General features: G+C 48.7%; 1 long non-coding RNA gene across 7 annotated transcripts in view; it reads right to left on the bottom strand.

The window, feature by feature from the left end:
- Nucleotides 1-7,293: 7,293 nt before the first annotated feature.
- The window catches only part of LOC101749795, a 326,633-nt gene continuing 311,323 nt past the window's right edge, over nucleotides 7,294-22,603 (bottom strand). For 3 of the 7 annotated variants that reach the window (XR_005861100.2, XR_005861109.1, XR_005861106.1), the window contains 2 exons: nucleotides 13,168-22,503; nucleotides 7,294-12,108 (listed from right to left, as the gene is read on the bottom strand). This is a non-coding gene — a long non-coding RNA (uncharacterized LOC101749795). The remainder of the gene's footprint in view (nucleotides 12,109-13,167; nucleotides 22,504-22,603) is intronic. The other 4 variants (XR_005861107.2, XR_005861103.2, XR_005861104.2 and 1 more) reach the window with 4 other exon arrangements.

The raw sequence follows: 22,603 nt of genomic DNA, 5'->3' as shown, positions 1-22,603 counted from the left end.
TAAGGTCAGAATGCGCAAGTTCTGTGTGAAAAAAAAATGCTCTGTTGCCTCCTGTTCTGCTCTGGAGCTGCATGTGAGCATTCAGCTGCTCTCGGTACAGTAGAAGGAATCAACACGGGTTTCCTTCATTTTGCATTGCCAGGATATGGGGACACATTTTTTAGACACTAGGGGAACCCAAATATCTCAGTATCCTCGTGGGAGGGACTGGGCTTCCAGCAACAAGGAAAAGAAAGCAGGAAGTGCTGGAAAGATGGCACCGTTCTCTAAAAAACCCACATTTCCCATCCAGACTTGTATCTGGAGGGATGTTTGGTTTCCTTTCTTCCAGTTTGGCATACAGAGAAACTTGTGGGTTTCACGTAAGGTACCATTTTCCAGCCAGGTCCATTCTTCTCTTTCATTTACTCTTTGTCGTTTGTTCTTTTCCTCTTTGAAACATGTTAATTGCCTAATTAGTCTGCAGCATCAGCAGCATGTGACGTAGCCATCTCCTTCACATGTACACAACCTCTCCTCTCCAAATACGGAATAGCAGCAAGCATCTCCACTGAGCCAACATGGCAATGGGCAAGGCATAGCAGTCAGAAAAACCAGCAGCACCCAGTCCCATCTGAACTGATTTCATTATCAGTTGGGCGTCCTGCTGACTGCTTACAGATGGGATGGATGCGTGGACGCAGAGCTGCCCTCTAGAAGGAGGCAGTGGGGTACTGGTGGAGGAGCCCCATGCCAGCAATGGGGCAGCGTCAGTGGGACATGGCCCCACTGGTGCAGGGCTGGGTGCTGCAGGTGGAAATGTTTGCTGCTGCTGCACAGAGGCAACCTTGGAAATTTCCTGGAACTCCGGGTCTGGAGCCAACCCCTGCTCAGGGGAAGGAGGATGCTGCGTCTCAGTCCATAAAGTCCCCAGAATGGGAGGAAGGGGCGAGAGACACACAAAGTCAGTAGTAAAAAGAAATGAAAGTCGGCAGCTTGCCACAGCCGAGTGCAGACTCTGCAGAGCTGCCTCTTTTATTGGTGCCCAGACTGAAGGGAGGTTTACGCTCTCAAACATGCCAAATTGGAAATGGAGTGCCGGCCAGAGCCCTCCAGTGCCGCCTGGAAAGCCACCCTGAAATCTGCTGCTTCCCCTCACCTTTCTCTCTTCCATCCTTCCTCTTCCTTTCCACTTCTCCATCTCTGCCCCCTTCCTCTCTCACCTCCTTCTCCCTGCCATAGACTTGTCCCCTGGTGCTGTCTTCCCGCGTTGCTCCTGCCACCTCCCCATACTGGGAAGTCCCTTGGATGCTGGGAATGGCCCAGCTTAGAACCATAGAATCACTGAATCATTAAGTTTGGAAAAGATCACTAAGACCATCCAGTCCTCCCATCAACCTATCACCACCATGCCTTTGGTCAAGGGCAGTCAGTCTGAGTGGCAGAAGGCATCTGGCCATCTCTTCCTACCTCTTTGCTGGTGAGCTGAGGGCAGTAATTTGCATTACAGTGACAGTGTGCTGTGAGTCTGTCCTTAGGTCTGTGCCGTGCTGCTGGAGGGCAAAGCATGGAAGCTGTAAGAAGCAGAGCAAACAGCAGACAGAATGGTGATGGCACAGAGAGGAGACCCAGCACACAGAGACTTGGCACATAACCTGGCATGGTGCTCGTCAGAGACTGAAGTGCTGTGTATGCCATGGAAACACTTTGCCTATTGACACTGAACTTAAAGGCTTGGGATCGGCCTTTAGGACGAAGCACCCCAGCTGGACTTGATGTAAGGACGTTTCTTCCTGATAAAATGGTATTGAAATGATGTCAGCTGGGTGCTGATTCCTCCGCAAGATCCCCAAGCAGGGCACTGAGTGCCTCATAGGATCCGTTCAGACCTGCTGACATGCCAAGCCCAAGCTGGGACACTCAGTACATTTGTAAAGGAGCACTAGAGGCTGAAGGTGAGACATCAGTCACCAGCTCCTCTGGGGACCTGGGCTCTCTGCTGCTCACCGGCGGATTTTTTTCCATGTCATTTCATTTATCCAACGCCTCAGTTTGCTGCCTGCAAAAGCCCAAAGGGATTATGACATCTGTTGTCACATTAAAACACGGTTTTGACTATGAGGAGGTCAGGTACCATGGTGGGAGCTGTTCCAGACTGAAACGCTGGTCTTGTCCTGCCCGGTGCTCTGCAGCACTGCTGCTTCTGGTGGGAAAGGTCTTGCTGGAGTCAGCTCAGTGCTTGTGGAGAGTCCTACAGCCAGCATGCAGGAAAATTGTCTGCTCTCATTCTTTCCTCCAGTTTTGGCTGCTGAAGCAAAAACACATAATAAAGAGGATTTTAATGACAATCTGCCAGCATGTTTAATATTCCAGCTTGAGGAATGATCCAGTGATGTACTGGAGCCAAGGGAAAGGATGTGGTTTCTTCCTTTTAGCACCAAATTGATGTAAAAATAGGCAAACCTCACAGAGAACCAGGCTGGCAGCTTCCAGCTGACCTGCACAAAGAGCCGAATGCTCAGCTTTGGTTCGGGGCTCGCTCTCCTGCAGTCAGTGTGTCATACAGGTCCGTGCTGAACAGAGCACCTGGGAGCTCTAGGCAGCTGTAAAGAGGATTTTTGTCCCCTGCAGCGATCAGTGAGTTCCTACTCTGCTCAGGGAGAGGGACTGTGAGTTTTTCACATACAACTCTGATACTCCTCTCTCCCTGCAGATTCATGTCTGGGATGTGTTTGTGCTGTACTTGTCTGTAGCTGATCCTCTCTCTGCCTCTGCTGGATTATTTGCCCTGCTTGGTTCTGTTACGCAGCAATTGCAGGCACAACATTATCTGGACAACTCTCACTGTTTCAGAAGCAGAGCAGCCTGTGAAGCTCCACTGACATTACCTGCTCTGCCAGGCAGGTGGCTGCAGAGAAAAAGGCTTATTGATACACTGCATGCCAGAAGGAATTTCTTGAGATCAAGGAAGATGGGAGACCTGCGAACATGAGGACCAATGTCCTCTTCAGCCCCAGCTGGCAGTAGAGTCCAGTCTGCTCCTGGTTGCATCAACACTGCACCTGCCTGGGGCAGAGCTGGGTTTCAGGGTGACTGGAGATGGATCAGGGCACTCGTGGGGTCTCCACTGCTCCCAGGTACAGAGGACAGCCCATGCTGAAGTTGCACATGGCCTGGCTCCCGATGGGACAGGTAGTACCACTGAACATTTCAGGCATGATGCTGCCATCCCCAGCCATGGCTGAGCCTGCAATGCAGGGAGGCTTTACGAGACCCAGGAGAGATGCTGAGGGCTGACCCTTTGTGTCATTGGAAGGGGAACTCTAAGCAAAAGGACGAAGTATTATAAGATATATTTAATAAAACAAAACCACACACACACAAGAAAAAAAAAGAAAGAAAGAAAAAGAGGCCAATGCACGAGAAGGTAATGTGTTCATTTGAATAATGGGCAAAATCAAATTAATTCTACATTAAATAGTTCTGAATAAAGGGTTTAAGTCAGCAGTTTCAAACTTGTTTTCCTTAATTACTTTCCGTGTTTAATGTCATTAAGAAGATTAAAAATTCATTAACAAGAGTAGTAAAGTGGCAAATCAGTAAAGCTATCACTCCAGGTTAAAAACTACGCTGAGGTTGACACTTTGTACACTTCCACAGGCGCTGTGTGGAACGCGGCTGAGGACAGCTGGGGGGGACACACCAGCATCCTAAGGGGGTGCCTGGGGTCCAGCCTGGATGTGGCATCCACCAGCACCAGGAGCTCGGTGCAGCGCTCTGAGAAGGGCAGCGCAGATCACAGCAAGCACGGCAGTATAACCATCGAATATGGCAAGCATCAGGAACAGACTGAAGCATGGAGAATGGCAGGTATTATAAAGCACTAAGGCGTGTTAAGGCAATCCAATTGCTTGATTGGCCTCGTGTCCCGAGCCCTCTCCGTTCGAAGACTCGGAGGGCACTGAGCACCGGGGAAGGGCTGAGCAGTGCTGGACTGGCCCCTGGGGAAGAGGCAGGGTGGGAAAGAGATCTGGGGCTTCTTTCTCCTTTCACTGTAACACACCCTCTAGTCCTATCAGTGTTACCTGGGAGAAGAGGCAGCTGATCCCCATCTCCTCCTGCCCCATCTACTACCGCCTTTCAGGGTGTTGTAGAGGGCAATAAGGTCTCTCCTAAGACTCCTCTTCTCTTGACTGAACACTGCCAGTTCTGCCAGCCTTTGGGAGCCTGCCCCGTGCTGCCCTCACAAACAGCCCCGAAGTCCCTGATGCTATACATCCCACCCCAGATGGGTCCATGGTGAGGGGACACCTCCACTCAAACTGGGTCAACTTGGTAGGCAAAGCAGGTTGAAGGAAGCCATTGGAGATGTCAGCGATGTGCTCCATGTCACCCAGCAGGACTGTGGGAGGGACAGAAAGTGAGCCTTGCTGTCTCCAGCCCTGTGCAAGTCAGCTGGTGTCATCCTGCAGCAGCGCTGCAAAACTGCCAATGCTGGCCTTGCAAAACCAGCCTCCAGGAGTCATGACATCAGCTGTTTTACAGTCATCTCTTTGTATCTGCTTTATTTTCTGTTTCTTGACAGACTTTAAGTATCTTCATCTTAACAGAGCTCCATCCCCACAGAAGGAGCACAGGGTGATGCTCCCTCTGCCTGCAGTCCCATGCCTGAGTCTTGGTGGCTCCCACCAGGATGCATGAAACAGGCTCAGAGAATGACTGATGAGTACTGATCAATGCTATGAGAAAATCTGGAAATAATGAAACCAATATCAATCCCATCGCTAACCCTCAGCCAAGAGACTGAATGTTCCAGCTGGAGAAGGGTAGTGTTTGTGGTTCAACTGGAAATCTTGGTGATATCCAATGCCAACCCACCTCCCCACTCCTCCAGCTGAGGGATCCCACATGCTCCTATCCACACAGATGGACCTCATTCACAGTGCAGCCCAGTGGTTCCCTCAAGGAAGGACTTTTTGACTGCTAAGCCCCAGTCCTGCCCACTCGTGGCTGTGAGGAGGCCAAGGCAAACCACTGTGGGTGAGTGTCCTCTTGGCAGTCCTCTGTTTGGGATTGCTCTCCCCTCCTTGGCCAGATAGAGGCATTCCTGGTCATGAAAAATCATTTCTGACCAAGAAAAGCACTGTGCTCCGTGACTCTGGAACTCAGCTGAAATCTCACCTGCAGCACGGAGTAGCACAGAACAGGCAAGGAGGAGAAGAGAGCCGTGTCTGGATGGACACAGCTTTTAAAGAAGAAAGCATGCTTATTCTGCATATTTTTCTGTGATCAGCCAGACCATGAAGAAGGGACTGTGGGTTGTGCAGTGGCTGGATTTCCCCCTCCTTTGTTTTGCTTAGCAGAAAATACAGGTGTTCGTTTGTTTGTTTTTCTGCTCGGTTTTGGAATAGAAATGATTTTCTCTTCAACTGCCAAATATTCTTCGGACCAGAGAGTCAGATCCCTGCTCCGATGAGCAGCACGATAGAAAGACACATTTCCCCCTATTTTTCTCTGGCTTTGCTGAGGGGCTCCCATCTGCAGGGCCATGTTCGTCCCTCCCAGGCTCTGTGGGATCAAGCAGAAGCCTCCTCACTGCCCATTCTCACCACATCCCTTTGTTCCCAGGAAGCTACAGCAACCCCATTTTGGAAGCAGGTGGGAGGAGGGAAAACCCTTTTTTTTTTTTTTTTTTTTTCTTTTTTCCCCCTCCCCTTTTATTCTTTTGCAAGCTTTAATTATCGAAGGACTGAATTTGAGCTGTTCCTGTCTTCTTCCTTCCCATCATTTCTTGGGCAGCGTTTCTAACAAAGGCCTGTGGTTTGGGTTTGAGGATTTTTTTTCCTTTTTCTTTTCCCCTCCAGAGATCTAAGGGATGTAATGAGACACCAGCACCCTCTCCTCCCTGCAGCCCCCAGCCCAAGCCCTCCGCCTTGCCAGCCCTTCCCGGCTGTCCCGCTCCTGGGGGAGGGAGGGCACCCGACCTGGACGGTCCTCCTGGGAGGTGAGCACGATAGAGTTACAAAGGGGAGCAGCTTGCACACTGCCTCCACTTTGATGAGGCAACATTTAATTATATCTATCTCCCCCAAGCCTTCTCCCAGTGAAAAAGATCTCCTATTGTCTAGGCTAATTTGTCCTTTTTGCTTAATTCCCTAACCTGTGGGCTAAACCCTAAGCTCACGTTACTCCACCACCCATCTCTCCCACTCCACTACCAGAGCCATACAGTGCAATGGGAGGAGTCTGTGTGTCCTTCTTACACTCCTTGTGCCCTGGGGCAATAACGGGATCTGAAGCCCTTCAGGCACAAAAGAAATTGGGGCATGTCAATTAGCTGTGGCCATGGAATCATAGAATCACAGAATCATTAAGGTTGGGAAAGACCACTAAGATCACCTAGTCCGTCAACTCATCACCACCGTACCCACTAACCACGTCCCTCAGTGCCACATCTCCAGGTTTCCTGAACACCTCCCGGGACAGTGACTCCACCACTTCCCTGGGCAGCAAGGTGTCTAAAAACCTCCAGTGATTTGTATTCCACAGCCCCAGGTCTACCGGAGTTGGCAACAAGGAGCAGTGCCATACATCCACACCATGCCAAGCATAGTCTCATCACTTGGGTCAGCTGGGGAGGATGGAGGAGAGCAGGACTCAGCCACCCAGACACCTCTCCAAGCTGTCTGACTGAGGCTCTGTACCAGGGGGACAAAGGCCGAGAGCCTTCCTTATGGGAAGCCAAGGACCTGCACCTTTACCCCTCACTTTGCTCCAGGAGAAGGAAGGCATCATCTTGAAAAGGCAGAGCAAGGGGCTGGCATACACGGAGGATGGGCTGGAGAAAGACAGCAGAGGGGGGAGGAGAGCAGAGCAGTTGCCAGGTTGACTTGAGCCAGAGTCTTTCATGGGGGGGCAAGGGGCAGGGAACATGGAGGATCAACATTGTCTTCTCCAAAGAGGAGAAGAAAAGAGTGAGAGAATGCAGGAGGAAGACAAAGGGAAATGGGACTTGTTGGGGAAAAGAAGGGGACGCTCAGGGATTGAAACAGGCTGGGGTCCAACTTAATAAGAAGCGAACCAAAACAAAACCCAAACAAAAAGTGACTCAAGTTGGCTGTGGGCACCCCCTCCCCCTCGCCACCGTCCCCAGAAGGCAGCAGAGCTGCGGCTTCAAACAGCCGCCTCACAATAAATTCATGGCAGCCAGGGCCGGGAAACAGGCTGCTGCAATTTAAAGGAAGCGTGGATTTGCATATTGAATTAAAATTAAGAGCTAATTATGCAAATAAATTATGACATTTGGCAGGAGAATTTGCTTCAAGATCATTTATTACGTTCTTTTTATAACAGTGCGAGCGTTTAACGGTCAAAGACAATATTTTAAAGGAAAATTAACGCAAGATTATTAACCTAAAAACAATTCCACATTAATGAGATGTATTTCTCTTCAACTTCTCACACCTGGCTGCCTATTGATGCCCAGCCAGGACTGTCTCTCAATAATTGGCATTTTTTTTTGCAGGCAAATATTGAATGAGGTGGTGAACGTTGCTTTGGACAAACTCGCTCAGGAAAATTCCTTCAGGGTTTTAGCTTGCTGGTCTGTAAAGGGAAGTTGTGAAGGTCAAACATGTTTCATGTCGTTCTTCTGTGTGCTCGGACTGACCAGATCCGCATGCACTTGGGAGAGGACACAGCACTGCCTACCCTATCTGCATGAGAATAAAAGCTCTCCTGCGAAAATGCGTATGATTGCTTTTTGGAAGAGATGTAAAATGGAGGTCTTAGCCATTTGTGGTCACTGAAGATCCCATGGCTTCTTTTCAGAAGATCGGAGCCATTAGCCCTGGTGTCTTGGCTCCCTCCAGCCCCACTAACTGCTGCTCACCTGATGCTGGGACCTTCATTTGGGGCCACTTTCTGCCCTGCCTGTCCCAGGGCTGTGCAGTTCCATCAGTGGCCAGGGCCCTCCCACAAGAAGGAAGTCTTCAAGAAAATTCCACTTTGAGTGAGAAAAATTCCACATCAGGAATGTTTGCTGGGACCCCGAGGGATGCAAATGGCCCTAAGACTCCAAAGATGCCCATTCCCAGCCATTGTCTGAGAAGAGTACCCAGCCCAGGCTCATCCCACACAGCTGCAGTGGTTGACTATTAGCTGGGAGTGCAGCTGTGTGTCTACAGGGTCAGCTCTTGTCCAAATAGGAAAAAGACCCTGCCATTTGCTTCCTGATGCAGAAGTATCTGAAAAAGGCGCTTGGCAAACAAAATTGTAGATGTCTGCTCTTCTCTCTTGCTTTGCCTCTCTCCATGCTGCAGCCAGAAGGGATGCTGGGGAGCAGGAATGCTACTTTTGCAACCTGTTTTCAGGAGATCCCAGCTTGGGTGTTACAAGGGAGCTGCAGACAGGAATGACTGAAGGAGAACAAAAGTCGTACTCAAATGGCTTAGGTAGCAAGAAAGAATTTTCCTCCAAGACAGTATTCTGAAGCTTTGCCAAGGAAGATGGGTAATGTCCTTCAATCATCTTCACTCCTCCTGCTTTGCCTCTAGCCCTGGCTATTCTCCACTGCGGTCTGCTCACCCTCCGGGCAGCATGGGAGGTAAGGACCCATATCTGGTTTGTTACCAGGTTTTCCTTTGGTTCCATTTCTTTATCTCTGCACCTTAAATGTGTCCTCATGGAACCATCTGCCTTTGTTAGGAGTTTCCTGAACTCCACACAGTGCCAAAGCTGGAAGGGACTTCTCCCAGAGCTCAGTGGGCATTTCGCTTCTGAGGCAGCTGGAAGGCTGCCTGTCATGGTTCTTCCATCTCCTCTCCCGGGGGATTTTCCCCCTCTCAGGTTCAAGGTGGAGAGGACATTCCCTGCTAAATCAGTCCTGGCGCACAGCGCACAATGGCATGCAGAGCCAACCGCAGGTAACAAATTGCGTTGCAATAAATGAAGGGTTTGGAGCCAGACAAAATGTGCGACATTCGAAGTTCTCAGCTCTCCTCCCTCAGAAAGGCAATCTGTGACTTCTGGGCCCTCCTTAATGACCCAGAGCCGGATGGAAAATAATATTAATAATAATAAAAGAAACAAAGAAGGGGCTGGCGCATTTTTTAAATAAAGAAATTTCCCTCATCTTGCGGTTAATTTAAAAGGTTTATTTCTTGAAATGAATCCTCTTCATCAAATCTCCGATCCTTGAAAATCAGTGCAACCTGCCTCTGTGGATAATGAATTGATTTGTAATGTAAATTATATAAAACACCCTCCCCGCCAGCATTTGTGTGTGAGTGTGTTTAATCTAAAGCGTTTAAGTCTGAAAATGAGCTTCTCCATCAAAAGTCTCGATTCCATTTACATTTCTTGCATACGAGTCAATTTGTGTCTGACCCAGTCTATAAATCACTGCCAAGGAGTGCTGTGTCTGTACCTCTCCTCTTCCCCCACCCCCTCCCCTCATCCTTCCATCCTTGCACATGCTATCTTCAAAACGGCATCTTCAGATGCCGCCTGTAAACAGCCCCCATTCTTTGGCCAAATGCTGGCTAGAGGATGAGGGACCCTGGCCCCAAGAGGTGTGCAGTATGGGCAGCAGCAGCCAGGCGAGAAGTCCTGCTCTGCTGCCAGCTGCTCAGGAAGAGTCTCCCAGGGGAAGGTGCCCTCTCTCTCGGTGGCTCCTTTCCAACACGTGGTTGCTTGGCCACCAAAGGAGTCCATGGCTGATGCATGTTACAGGTTACGACCAGGTCTTCTGCAAGTGTACATTAACATGGCCTTGGAAAATCCACCGAGTGGGAATCATTTACACCACCAGAGTCTTTGTCTCAGTCTTTGTCTCCCCACGTTTCCCATCATGCCAACATTCATCCTTTACCTCGTCCTATTGGAATACCTCTTTAGCTTTCCTTCTGCGTACTGAAACCAGTGGACCCCCCCTTGCTGGTTGGATCTCTGTATGGTAAGTTCTCAAGACCCTTTGGAAGAGCAGGGAACATGCAAACAGTAATATCTTTATCTAGAGGGTCTTGTGGCATCTGCGTGATAGTATTAAAGGTGGCTTAGTAGTGATGCACCTGAGGACAAGCAGGCCAGGAGGTCATTACTTCAGGTCCCTTCTATGAAGCATCAGCAGTTCTAAGGCTGTGAAATGCAGCTTTCACAGGGCTATGTTCCATGGCTAACACAGAATGCGAATGGGACCAACAGCCCATCATTGACTCTGGTGGGGAATTTTCTGACACGCTTATTTTTCTGCTCTATTTTTTTTCCTTCAGGAAAGACACAATTGAAACTGATTTCTAACGTTGGGAGAAAAATGGAATCAAGTTTGGGAATACTTCATGAGTCCAAATTTGAAGAAATCCAATATATTGGTGTGAAACAGCTTACTGCTCTAGTTGAGGTATGGATGCAGTAAAAAGAAAATTGAAATCTGAAATAACGATTAGGAAATTGCTCAAAACAAGTTGAGTTTGATCAACTGATATTTCCTGGTTTTGTTTTGTTTTTGTTTTTTTTTAATTTGAAGGGTTGGTGTTGGCTGGCTGGCTGCCTGGAGTTATAATGGTGAACTTGCAAAACTGTTTAAGACTCATGATGGAAAATATTTTTGAATTCTAAAAATTTGTTCAAAGCAAGGAAACAATTTCCTACCCAAATTCCACTAATTCTTTCACAAGCAGTGATTTTTTTTTTTTAGCAGACAGATTAAGAAAGTCCAGGACAGAGGGCTGGAATCACATCTTCGCTGATAGAAAATACATACTGGAATAGTGCAGGATTCTCCCTGGGTTTGGCAGTCTGGGGCAGGGACTGTTGCAGATTTACTCAGATGAGAACACAGAACACATCCAGATCTCCAAAAGAGCATGAGATGAAGAACAGGACCAGCAGTCACATGCCCTACCTGCAGCCATTGGTGTCCTCTCTCTGCAAACTTTGACCTTCCCAAATTCTGCTCTCTCTGAGCCATCCCAGCAGAGGGGGATTCAATCCTTTGCCACTGGCTACTTCAAAATGGGGAAGTGAAACATCAGACAAGTGATGTGAGAACTCAGCTCGAGCTGGAAAGTCAATCTGAGGTGATGGTCTTCTGAAAAGCCTCAGTTCACAGACCTACTACTGGTAAGGTGTTTCCTCTCTGTGCCTTGTTATTTACCTTTGAAAAAGGGTTAATGCTTGTTTTCTCCTAGATTTTCATACTGTAGATATAAGGTCTTTAGTGCACGGTCTGTATGTTACTGTATGAGCATACAGCTCCAAGCACAACAGGGATTCTGGCCTGGGAGAGGCCCTTACAAACTGCTCTAATACAAATAGGAGGAAGAGTTTTTCCTCGAGATTACCCCGGGGGGATTGAGGTCAGACCTTCAGTGAAGGAAGACACAAACCTATTACCAGTTTCTGTGGGGACTAATACAGTTTGCACTTCGTTAGAGGAATTCAAAGTGATTCGTACACATTAATTACTCCTTGCAGCATCCCAGCTGGATAAATATTATTACCTTCATTTTACAGAAAGCGTAACTGAGATGTAGAGAAGTTCGTTTGTTTGACTCCAACTGTACAGCACGCCAACGGCAGAAGCCAGGAATAAAACATGAGAGAGGACTGCCAGTCCCACCTCCCTCTAAACTATGGGTCCCAAATCTTTTTTGCCCAAGTGAAGGGAGCAGCTGCATCCCCCGGCTGGGCTGGGCACTGCCATGAGGGCTCTGCACACCGAGAGCAGTGCATGCGGCACCGCCTGGGAGGCACCGCTCCAAGCCTCAGCCTGCATCGCCTTGCACAGACAGGAGGAGGAAATGAAAGTGCAATTAGCTGGAAACAAATGAATTCGTGTTGCATATATTTCCCAAGCTGATGGGTTGGTGAATGAACCACTCGTTATTTCATGAAGCAGCATCTTTAAAGGTCTGTAGAACAACTTGGGAAAAACACAGCCTTGCTGTTGTGACATTTTTTGCAGTATTTCCAAGCGCTGTCTGTCCCGGTTGCAGGCATTGGTGCTTCCATATTTGCATATTTTTTTTCTCATCAAAAGGAATTGTTGAAGTTTTGTAGTTGTTTTAACTTCTCGCCTTGGATATTTCAGTTCTTCACATAACCACATTTTCAGTGTCAGCACGTGGCCTAGAAAGAAAATATTTGGTACCTTAAATACCAAACTCTCTTCTGTCCTATTTTCCCACCTTTCCTATACTATACCGTTGCTTAACAATAAGTGCTCTCCTCTCCAAAAGGAACACTTCTTTAAAGCCAAAGGGATTTAAAGAGGAAAGAGAGAACACAAAGCAGAAACAAAAATACAGAACAAAAGAGCATAAAACCGCGAGTTGGTTTTGAGTTTGAACTACAATTTCTTCTTATGATTACTGGGGAAAAAAATAACATACCTTAAAGAAAAGATTCCTTTTTTTTTTTTTTTTCCTACAAGAAAATCTATGCATCCAGAAATTTCCCAACCATTTATAATCTGTCGCATTCCCCTGTGTGGTGAGCAGAGGCACTCGGTATTCCTCTGCCGCGGCAGATGATAGGCTCAGAAGATGAGAGCAGAGTGATGAAGTGTGAGACCAGAAGTGTGAGCTTCCCAAAGGTGACAAAATGGGTTCTCCAGGTAAGAGCTCTGAGGACATCACAAGAACAATAGTAAGCTCCGCTATATTAAGTATTGAGCTCGCATCCTGGCAGATGCTATTTTTCAGCCTGTGGTCTGCAGATCCCTGGCAGAGCAGGGACTGCTGTGAGGAGGGTGGGAAAAGCGATTTCAGCAGCGCTTTCCAGCAGTTTGGGAGCTGCCTGCTGGGGTGCTGAGCCTTCGCGGGAGCTTTTCTGGGAGTTCACAAATCAAAGCAAGTTGAAAGGCACCGCAGCAGGATAATGTTCTATTGATCGCTTTGTTTTTGCAGAGGATAGATTTTGTTTAATCTTCCTCTTCCTTAGATTGCTCAACGCCATTAGTTCTATCTTCACTAATATCAAAGATAAAAAATCACTAGAGGAGAGAGTTTCTAATGCTGTTTGCACAACTTTCTGGCAGGTGATGGCATGGGAAACGAGCAAAGCATGGACTTGAAAGTTTGAGCGCTTACTGTATCCAAAACAGACTGAAAACCTAGGAACGAAGAGCCAAGAGCTGGACAGAGGGAGACAGAGAGCCCCTGTTGGTTCAGGAGCCCACTAGCTTACCCATGGCGGTACAGTGGGGCTGCACAAGGTGGGTGTTGCAGGGAAACCCTTTGTGAGCAGCATCGTGGTCTACGGTGGGGGTACGGGTGGATGCAGCACCTCGCACCCCGGGCAGCAGGTCCGGGCTGGGGGGGATTCCTCTGGGTACCTGCCCTCCACAGCACCCTGTACGCCCACGTCTGCTTGGCCCCCAGCCACAGTCAGCCCAGAGGAGGTGGGAGGGAGGTAGAGGGAGGGGGGATGGAGGGAAGCGGCTTCCGCTCGGCAAACACAAACTTGTTTCTCCTCCTCCTCCATCTTTCACAAATTCCTGGTGCCCGTCACCCCGCTGGCCGCTCTGAGGGTTTTAATCAAAAGGGAAACCAACATTTGACGTGCGCACAGTGGGGAGAGGAGAGGCGACGAGGAGGGAGGGGGCTGCCAGCCTGAGGCCAGACAATGTCCCCATATGGAGAACAGAAGGATGCCGGGGCGGCCGCATTCAGAGCTGTCCCTCTGCTCCCCCTGCGCCGCATGGCTCCTGCTTGGTGGACGGGCTCTTAACATAACAAGGGGGGTGCGGGGGCGGCCAGCCTGTGCTCACACCCCCGGATTCCTCCAGCCCATCCCTGGTTTCCCAGCTACTGATCCCAGCAGCCCATGCCCTCTCCCCGTACCCGTTCTCAGCACATCCCCGGCAGCCCTATTGTCTGCCAGCCTCTGAGATGGGAAGCGATGCTCCTGGTCCATGCCTGATAAAGGGCAATAAATAAATAGAAGAAAAAACAATACATGTGTCCGTGTGCATACGTACACGTATGTATGTATACAGACGTATGTCTATGCAATAAATAAAACAAACCAGCCAAGTCCTCCAGGCGATATGAGCTCTGTCTATTGTTCAGGACTAAGGCTTTCCTCCCTCCCCTCCCATCTCCTAATGAAATCCCCCAAGCCCTCCTCGTTTCTCCCCCGCCCCTAAAGGGCACTCACATGGGCGTGCTCTCAGGGACTTTGTCTCCTACAGCTGAAGCAGCATAGACTGTCAGGATGGGAAAATCTTTGATCTGCCAAGGTTGTGGGTGGCAGAGTCTTCTTTAGTCCTAAACCTCTCCAGAGCCTCTTCGAAGCCCTTCTCACTCCCACATGTGCTGCCATTTGATCTGGGGCATCCCCCAGACCTACTCCTGCCTCCCCCTCCTCCCTTACCCTGCAATTGCACGTTCTTGCACCTAGCCTGGCCATGTGCCTTTGCTGAGCTGCTCTGAGCTGAGTCCATGTTATTCCTCCAAAAACAGAAGATCAGCCTGGGGAAGAAATTCATGGTAGGTGAAACAGCTCATCCCAGTATGATCCACAGCACATGCATACAGGAGACAGATGATGGCCGTGAATTGTTACAGGGCATCACAGAGAAAGCCCACCTTTGCTTTCTCTAAGCCTTCTACTTGCAGAGGGTCTTAAATACGAGGCTTAGCTGAGCGTCAGTGGCCACTTTTCATCGGTTATAAACATTAGTCGCTGCACATATTGCTGACAGCATGGCCTGACAGCATGGCAGGAGAGGGCTCTGCAGTGGTGGTGCATGAGCTGGCACAAGCTCCCTCCCTGATTTTAATTGCAAAGCTGTCCATTAAAATTCTGGCCTCTAAGAAAGACCCTGAAGTTTTGCTAGTTTCCAAAAACTAGTGACTTGTCCTCTGGTTCAATGACCCTGGGGGACACTGCACGTTGCCTTGACTTCCCCAGCAATAGGATGGGGATACTACTGAACATCAAGTTCTCGGAGCTCAGCAAATAGAACATGCCACAAAAGATCTTGACTGCTACACTACACTGTACTATACTACACTTAATAGAAAGACTGGAAAAGGCCCCAACACACTCTGACCCACCACCAGCCAGCTGGACTGGTTATGGGCTGCTCAGCTAGGAAGAAAACAAAATTGCCACAGCTCATGCCAGCCGGATGAACAAAGCACACCATACGATAGGGCTCGTGATTGCAGAACATGGGCCTGCATGGGTCTGAAGGCCTCCAGCCCTGGGCAGCGAGTGCCAACGAGGGGCTCTGTCTGTGCTCCCACACTGCGGCTTGGTTGTGCTCATCCTCCATCCCCTGCAGAAAATGCAATTTCTCTGCACAGAGAAAGCGACTTCCCCTCCTCGGTGCCTCTGTCTTTTTTGCCTCCCATTGCACACAAAAATGCTGACGGATTTCCCTGATCACTAGCCATGCTGGCTAGTGGCTAGAGCAGTTCATTTCAGACCCTGCACAGGTATTTCTTACCATATATTATAGTGAATAATGTATCCCCAGCCATGCAGCACAAGGCTTATAAGGCTATCTCAGTATTCTGGTGACAGCTTTAAACCACTCGACCATTGACCATTCAGGTCTCATGGTTTATAGAGTCACCAGCACACCTTGACAGGGTTATAGCCTACTTATTGGTATAAAGCATGGTTAGGGATACATTATTATAGCACGTTGCTTCTGAAACAGGGCTGTGGGCCACCGGTGGCCTAGAGAGCCCTTGCTGGTGATCTGCGAGGGGCTGTGTGATGTGGACAGCACGATTAACATCTACCTGCTAAATCGCAAGGAGCAATTGCTGGAGTGACCCGAGGGACTGCACTCACTCAGACCCACGAGGACAGGTGCCCCTGAGAAGAGAGGGGCTCCGAGTTTCCTGTTTGCTATGGAAACGGGCACTCAGGTGTTCCTGAGGATCTCCCTTCGACACTGATGGCCCAAATGCTGCAGTCCTCATGCTCTCTTCCTACCCAGCAGGCAGCTTGTGGTTGTCACCGGGCTGAAAAAGGCTTTGGTGAGAGCTGCCTCTCCTCTGCATGGCTTACATCCATCTTTCTGGGCGGCTTCAGGCTGGATGCAACCTGTCTTGCTTCTGTGCAAATGCCAATTTGGTTTGGCTCATGTAGATGCTCATTAACGATTACTAGAGTTAAGGCAGTTAATCACTACAGCTGAGGCTGAAATCTGACTTTTCTTCTAATTCCCGTCTTTGCAAATTTCCCACTTTCCACAGAAAGGTTTCTTCCCAACAGCCATTTCCAGACTTGTTCTCTGCAATGATGATTTTATTGCAAAGTTTCTGAGGATTATCTGAATTACCTTCCAATGCAACATGCTCTTGCTGTATTTGTTACTGCAGAGCTGAGATGATTTAACAAACAACTCAGGTTAAAAACATTGACCTCAGGTTCCTTCCTGATCTCATTTGATTTGTTAAATATTGAGCCAAATGTGGAGAAAAATTAGCTTGGTACTTTGAAAGTCCTCAGAACTGGAACTCAGCAATAATGCAGCTGTGCTTTAAAATTTCTCTGCTTGCATTCCCTCTTTAAGTGCTATTAAAGGAAATATTTGCGAAGGATATTTCAGTTATAGGGCTGGTTAAATGGATCCATTACGGAATTACTACATGCCAATGTTCAGGATGCCTCTGAAACAAATGGACTCATTTTCTCAAATGTTATGTTTAAGTCTCGGAGAGCTCTCGACCACAGCCCTGTTTGACATGTGCCTCCTCACTGCCTTCTCCTGGTTTCCCCCACAGCCTTGATCTCTCGAAGATTTATGCATGTGATTAGCTTTAAGTGTCTAAATAGCCTCTCCGAGCTCCGCAGGACGGCTGCAGGCAGCGGGGTGAGCTGAGATGGGGCCATGGTTGGTCCCCACACCTCCCTGGGTGTCACCACTGGATGTGCACAGCTTGGGCTCCGCCAGCCGCACAGACCTGACTGGAGCAGGTATCTTTGTGGCATCACGCCTTCCCGAACGAGCCAGAGCACACACTCTGAGGTTTTTTGTGCCAACTTCAATTTTCTTCCACCTTTCTGCAAGCTGTGGGGGGATGACAGGCGATATTTTAAGGCATAAAGTCAGAGTCGCGGAGAAATAATACCAAACGCACATTGAGTCTGCCAGGAGAAGTTAACCTGTCAGCACTCCCCGGAGGGATCTGAATTAGCAGATCAGCCTCACAGAAGAGCAGTGGCTCTGCCCTGCGGCCGTGATGTTTCTCACGCAGGACTTGGAGCTTGCAGCCCAACTTTTCACTGGTTGAACCCAGGCTCCTGCAGACTTAGGAGAGCAACGTGCTTGCTTGCCCTTGCGCCATGAGTTCTGCAAGTGCAAGACTTAGGTGGAGTTTCACAAAGAGGGATCGTGTAACGCAGCAAGCAGGTGTGAGGCTTTCGGTCTTCCCATAGTTGTTTTCACTGAAGGAGGGGAAGGCACAAATGCTGAAAGCAAAGTCAGACAAGCAGATGAGTTTTTGTGGACGTACGTTTGTACTGTCATTTCATAGCCTGTGCAACACAGTACACGTGGAAGGGGAGAGAGCAGGAACAGGGCAAGTACTGCTGCCAGAACATTTAACAGCACAGTAACCTCTTCAGAAACCCAGCCCTGAGCAGTTTGACATGCATGCGTGGCACTGCAGAGGGTGAGACAGCACCGACATTATGGATGTACCGAAGCTTATTTCTGGCAACATGGTTGCTTTGCATTCATCTTCTCAGCTCAGGTTTGCTCTTCCAGTACAACAAACCTCCACAGACGTGCCTCTCCCTCTCTTGCCACAAACCCCTTCTACCACGTCGTGGTCTCCTTTCTTGGGGCTGAGCAGGAGCACAAGGAAGCAGCCCACCTCCGTGAACAAACAGCCAGATCAGAGCACAGATGGAGCAACTGCGAGATACACAACTAATTAAATGCACAAGTGTGGGGTATTTATTACTGTAAAATGTTCACAAAATTCAGAGGCACCTAAGACTTACGACAGCATTATCCACTGCTGCTGCAGAATTAATGGGTAGCCTTTCCCAATGCGCTAAAGCAGACAAGAGAGGGGGTACTCTGTCATCCAGGGGTGAGAGCGGGGAATGAATGCATATACAGTACTCCCCTCTAATGCTAATGGACCCTAGCAGTGAGATTAGATTTACACCCTCCCTCCAAACGTACAGCAGGGGAAGGCAGCTCCCCCGGGCGGCCTTCTGAGCGCTGCGATGCTGTGCTCTGCTTCCCCAACCTCATCCCCTCATCCTCTGCCCACTGCCCCACAGCCACGTGGGCACCGCAGTGCTTCTCCTGGCCCTGCGAGGCCCAGGATGGGGCTGGGCAGGAGCTTGGCACTGCCCCCACACCATTTTGCTGCAGGCTGGAGTGCAGGCTGCAAGGACCTGGGAGACAGCCTGGTCTCCAGGATGGCCTGGTCCCCAGGGCAGCCATGCTTCATCCCACGTGCAGGGCTCGCTCCTGGCAGCACTGCATCTCAGCCATGGGGAGGAGTGACCACAGGCCTGCTACAGCTCTCCCGGCAAATAATTCACACCAACTTGTTTAAAGGAGCAAATGGGTTTAATTATTAGTTACAATCTTGTCAATAATTATCACCCCATCTGTGGGTAATAAATGGCAGCTTCTCACAGACTGCATCATTAGAGTTTAAGGACACCAATGGGGTGCATTAAAATGCTGAGGAAAGCATTGATCTGGTGTAAAAATGCTCTTTACAAATTACAGGCACGGGTCAAGTGAGTCCTCCCTCTCCCACCACGGCCGGCCTGCCCTCTGTGCCGCCTGTCCTCCCCAGCCCACCCCTGGCTGCTGGCAGCACAAAGACCTGCTGCAGGCTGTGGGGACGTGGCCCTGTGTAGTGGGGTTCCATGCAGAGAGGGACACAGAGCAGTGAAGGGGATGTGCAAGGCAATGCAGTTCCCTCCCAGTCAGCTCTGTGCTTTGTTCCCACCAAGGAGCCGGCAATGGGCAAGACATGGAGGAACATGGAGGCAACATTTCCTGAAACACAGCTACTTCTGGGATGGAAAAGCATCAGTCATCACACAGCAGGATTTCTTGGAGGAGAAATGATAACTCTTTTTTTTTTTTTTTTTTCTCCCATTTGAACTGCAGGCTGGAATATAGGCCGGCAGAATGTAATTATCCAGGCTGGAATTTGGCCAAGACGCTGGGGCTAACAGCCCTACTGTTTCAAAATATGCCACAGTACCCTAAATGATCACATCTTGCAGGATTTGATTTTGCATTTCATCCAAAACAATGTTGGGAAGGGAAGGAGGAGAGAGGAATGAACACAAAGCGGTCCCATCTAACCCCGTATCTGCTGGAAGTTTAGCCCAGAGCAGCTCCTGACATTCACTTTCATTTTCAGTGAAAACATTGAAACAAGACTGAGTTTTACTCCTTTTGTAAATTCTCCGCAAGCAGTTTCCAGCCTCCTCGGTGAAAAAAATACATCAACTTTCAGAAGGTAAAACTACAATAAAGCAAGACATTTCCATTTAAAAGAAAAAAAAGGAAAAGAAAAAAAAAGGGAGAAGGGTATTTCTTTCCTCTACAACAATATTTGAGAGAGACCTTCTCTTTTCCCTTTTTCTTTTTTTAAAGCCTGTTAGGAAAGAGGATTAAGATAGCTAATGGGCGGCTTGTATTGGCAAACAAAACTAACACCCAGACGATTCTTTGCATGCACAAGTGGCAGGCCCTCCATTAGGAGAGTGGCACTGACCGCGGCAGGATGGAGAGCACTGAGCCGCGGGGTAAACAAACCTCGGCCTGGGCCCGTGTGTGGCTCTGCCCGGAGCCCTGCCATGGTCCTCCCCAGATAGCTCCAAATGGTCTCTGTTGTTTGGAATGCTATGCAAATATTGGCAGAAGCACGTACCGCGGATCCGACCACAGCCCAACTTCGGGGAACGCAGCGTCGGGATTTGCCGTTGCTCTTTTTTACTTCAGTGAATAAAGTTTATTTGCTGAATGAACGGTGCCCGCAGCTGACAGGCTGCTGGCTAGCTCATGCCGAATTTGGCCAGTCACCCGCCAACAGGGAAAATCTAAATGGAAATGGCAATTTTGAAAAGTCAAAAGGTTTCGCTTTATACGTCGGGAAAAGAATAATTGCAATTGATTTTTCATGTTGAGATGGTCTTCCCTGTGCGAAATAGCTGCTTTTTTAGAAAAGACAGTGGCCATCAACGTATCTCATTCGGCCTGGATAACTTACAGCGCCCTTCTGTTTTACTGAAATATCTCAGGAAAAAAAAAAAAACCCTCCTCAGGTTAGCCAGAAAAAGCCAAAACTGGATTTTCAGTTGGACAAATGGAAGAAAAAGTAATGATTCTCAAAGTCCTAATGAACCAACCCAGTATTGTACTTGGTGGCACCTCTTGACGCTTGCTAAAGTCAGCTCTCATCATGAGCCTTGCTTTAAACCTCCTCCATGTAACATCACACACCTGCAGACAAGAGAGTTTTCTCTGCCATCAGTCCCAGTAAGCAGCCCTCCGACCCGAGCATGCCAGCTCCAGCACCTGCAGCAACAGAGGGATGTTCAGAAGCCAGTTTGGGTGTCAGAGCTGCCAGGAGCCCAGAGGAGAGCATGGAGCGTCCTATCAGCTCTGTATAGGAACCAAAACTGCCTGGCTCCCTCCTGGTTTCCATCACATCTCTCTCTACCATCTTGTAAAGAAGGAAGATAAACTGAAATTCAGGAAACATCAAGTTCAGTTTTTAATTTGTAGGCAATTTGTATTTTACTACTGAATATCAAGGTAATTCCTTTGATTTCCCAAAAAGATAAGCAGATCCTAAAAAGCAGTGTGTCTTTTAGAAAGGATATCTGACAGGCAGCCTGCACCACAAGCAAACGATTCCCACGTTGTGATACGTAATGCCCAGTAAGTTCTGCATGAGAGCTGGAGCTGCCCACTGCACAAACACAATTCTGCCTGCCGAGCGCCCCGCTCATTCATGGTACCTGTTCTGCAGTTTTGTTCCTGTTCAGAAAAATACCAAGCCTCTTACTTGACCGATGCGGTGCCACAGGCAGTCTGCAAACACAAACACCCTTGTTTGGAGAAGATACGCCCTGGCTGATTTGAAAAATCCCTAAGCAATGCATTCAAAATGAATCAGATTTGATTCATGACCGATTGAGTAAGGGCAGAGAATGGAGGGCCCGGCACGGGTACACAAACGTGGACGATCGTACGCTCAGTTCACTGCAGCGCATTGTGCGCCTTCTTCCATTTCCCTTCTTGTGAAATTCCCAGCGGGACACTTTCCTGCGAGGGCTGTGCTGCGAGGCAGAGGGCACCAAGTGAACATGGGAGCAAAATCACAAAGCCACGTCCATGGGATTCCCTGTTGCGGCTGAAGGTGCTGACCCTGGGTTTGTGCGTGCACGTGTGTTTGCACGCTCCGGTCGCACACACACGGGAGCACGCACGCACACTGTGAAAACGTATGTGCATATATTCCCATATTCACAATGAATTGTTTATGAGCAAGCTATCAAGAAGGAGTTTTCACTGAAATTATTCAGTGAATGACTTCAGACAATGAATACATTGCAGGAAATGGCGATTGGCTCCAGAGCAATCCACGAGCAGAAAAGGAGGCAAAAGCAGTTGAATAAATGGGCGGCTATGAATTACTCATTTAGCTGCATTATCTTATTGTGGTCCCAATTCAGCAAATGCCTAAACATCCACTTCCCATTAAGGGCATGAATAGTCCCATTGATTCAATAGGGTTATTTTCTCTGCCTTCCGTGGGGCAACTCGAATGCTTAAATTTAAGCAAGTGCTTAAAGTGCTTTGCTGAATCAGGAGGTATGTCCACGCTGTATATACCTGTGTTATACAGAAGGTCAGATTAGCTGATCAAAGAGTCCTTTATGCTCTTAAGATCTATAAATCTGTGAATATAACCAGCCTTTGCTGGAATTGCTCCTCCATAACCTTCCCGAGCACTGAAATTCATCCACACCCCAAAAATATTAATAAAACACTCTGTGCTTAACTCTTTTCATATTATACTAAGTACGCCACTAAATAAACCTCTTAATATTCCAGTATATTTTGCAATGAACATTTTCCTGGTACGCTAGAGCGATTCCTCCTTTTGTGCCATCCAGAACACAATCCCCATGAAATACTGCAGTAAACATTTCTCTGAGTACTACAGCAAACACTACCAGCATTAGCAGATTAACCATTCCACTGAGCGCCATATTAAGCACACATTTAAATACTGAGAAAAGACGTATAGCCTCCTCCTTCCACCGCGCCTCGTTACCCTGCCGAGATCCATATTTCTCGGCATCCCCACGCGTACCCGCGCTGCTCCCGCTCCTCTCTTTCTCTCCTCCTTGTTTTGTTCCTCCTGGGAGTGCTCTTCTGGCTGGGGAAATCTTTCTTGGGGCAGAGGGGGGACGAAGGGAGGGCAGATTGGCGCATTGTTCAGCCACAGAATCGACAGCGAATCCACACTGCGTGCGTGGAAGTCTCTGCTCTGATGAAGTCTGGTGGTGGAGAAAGACAGGTTACCTGCTGGTCTCCCTCCCCTGACCAAAAGAAGTACGCAGTACTCTGAAGTAGCAGGTCTTCCCTAGTGCAGTTTGG

This window comes from Gallus gallus, chromosome 6 (assembly GCF_016699485.2).
Source record: "Gallus gallus isolate bGalGal1 chromosome 6, bGalGal1.mat.broiler.GRCg7b, whole genome shotgun sequence".
Classification (NCBI taxonomy): domain Eukaryota; kingdom Metazoa; phylum Chordata; class Aves; order Galliformes; family Phasianidae; genus Gallus; species Gallus gallus.
The sequence above is the reverse complement of the archived record's forward strand: the minus strand, read 5'-3'. Positions and strand labels throughout refer to the sequence as shown.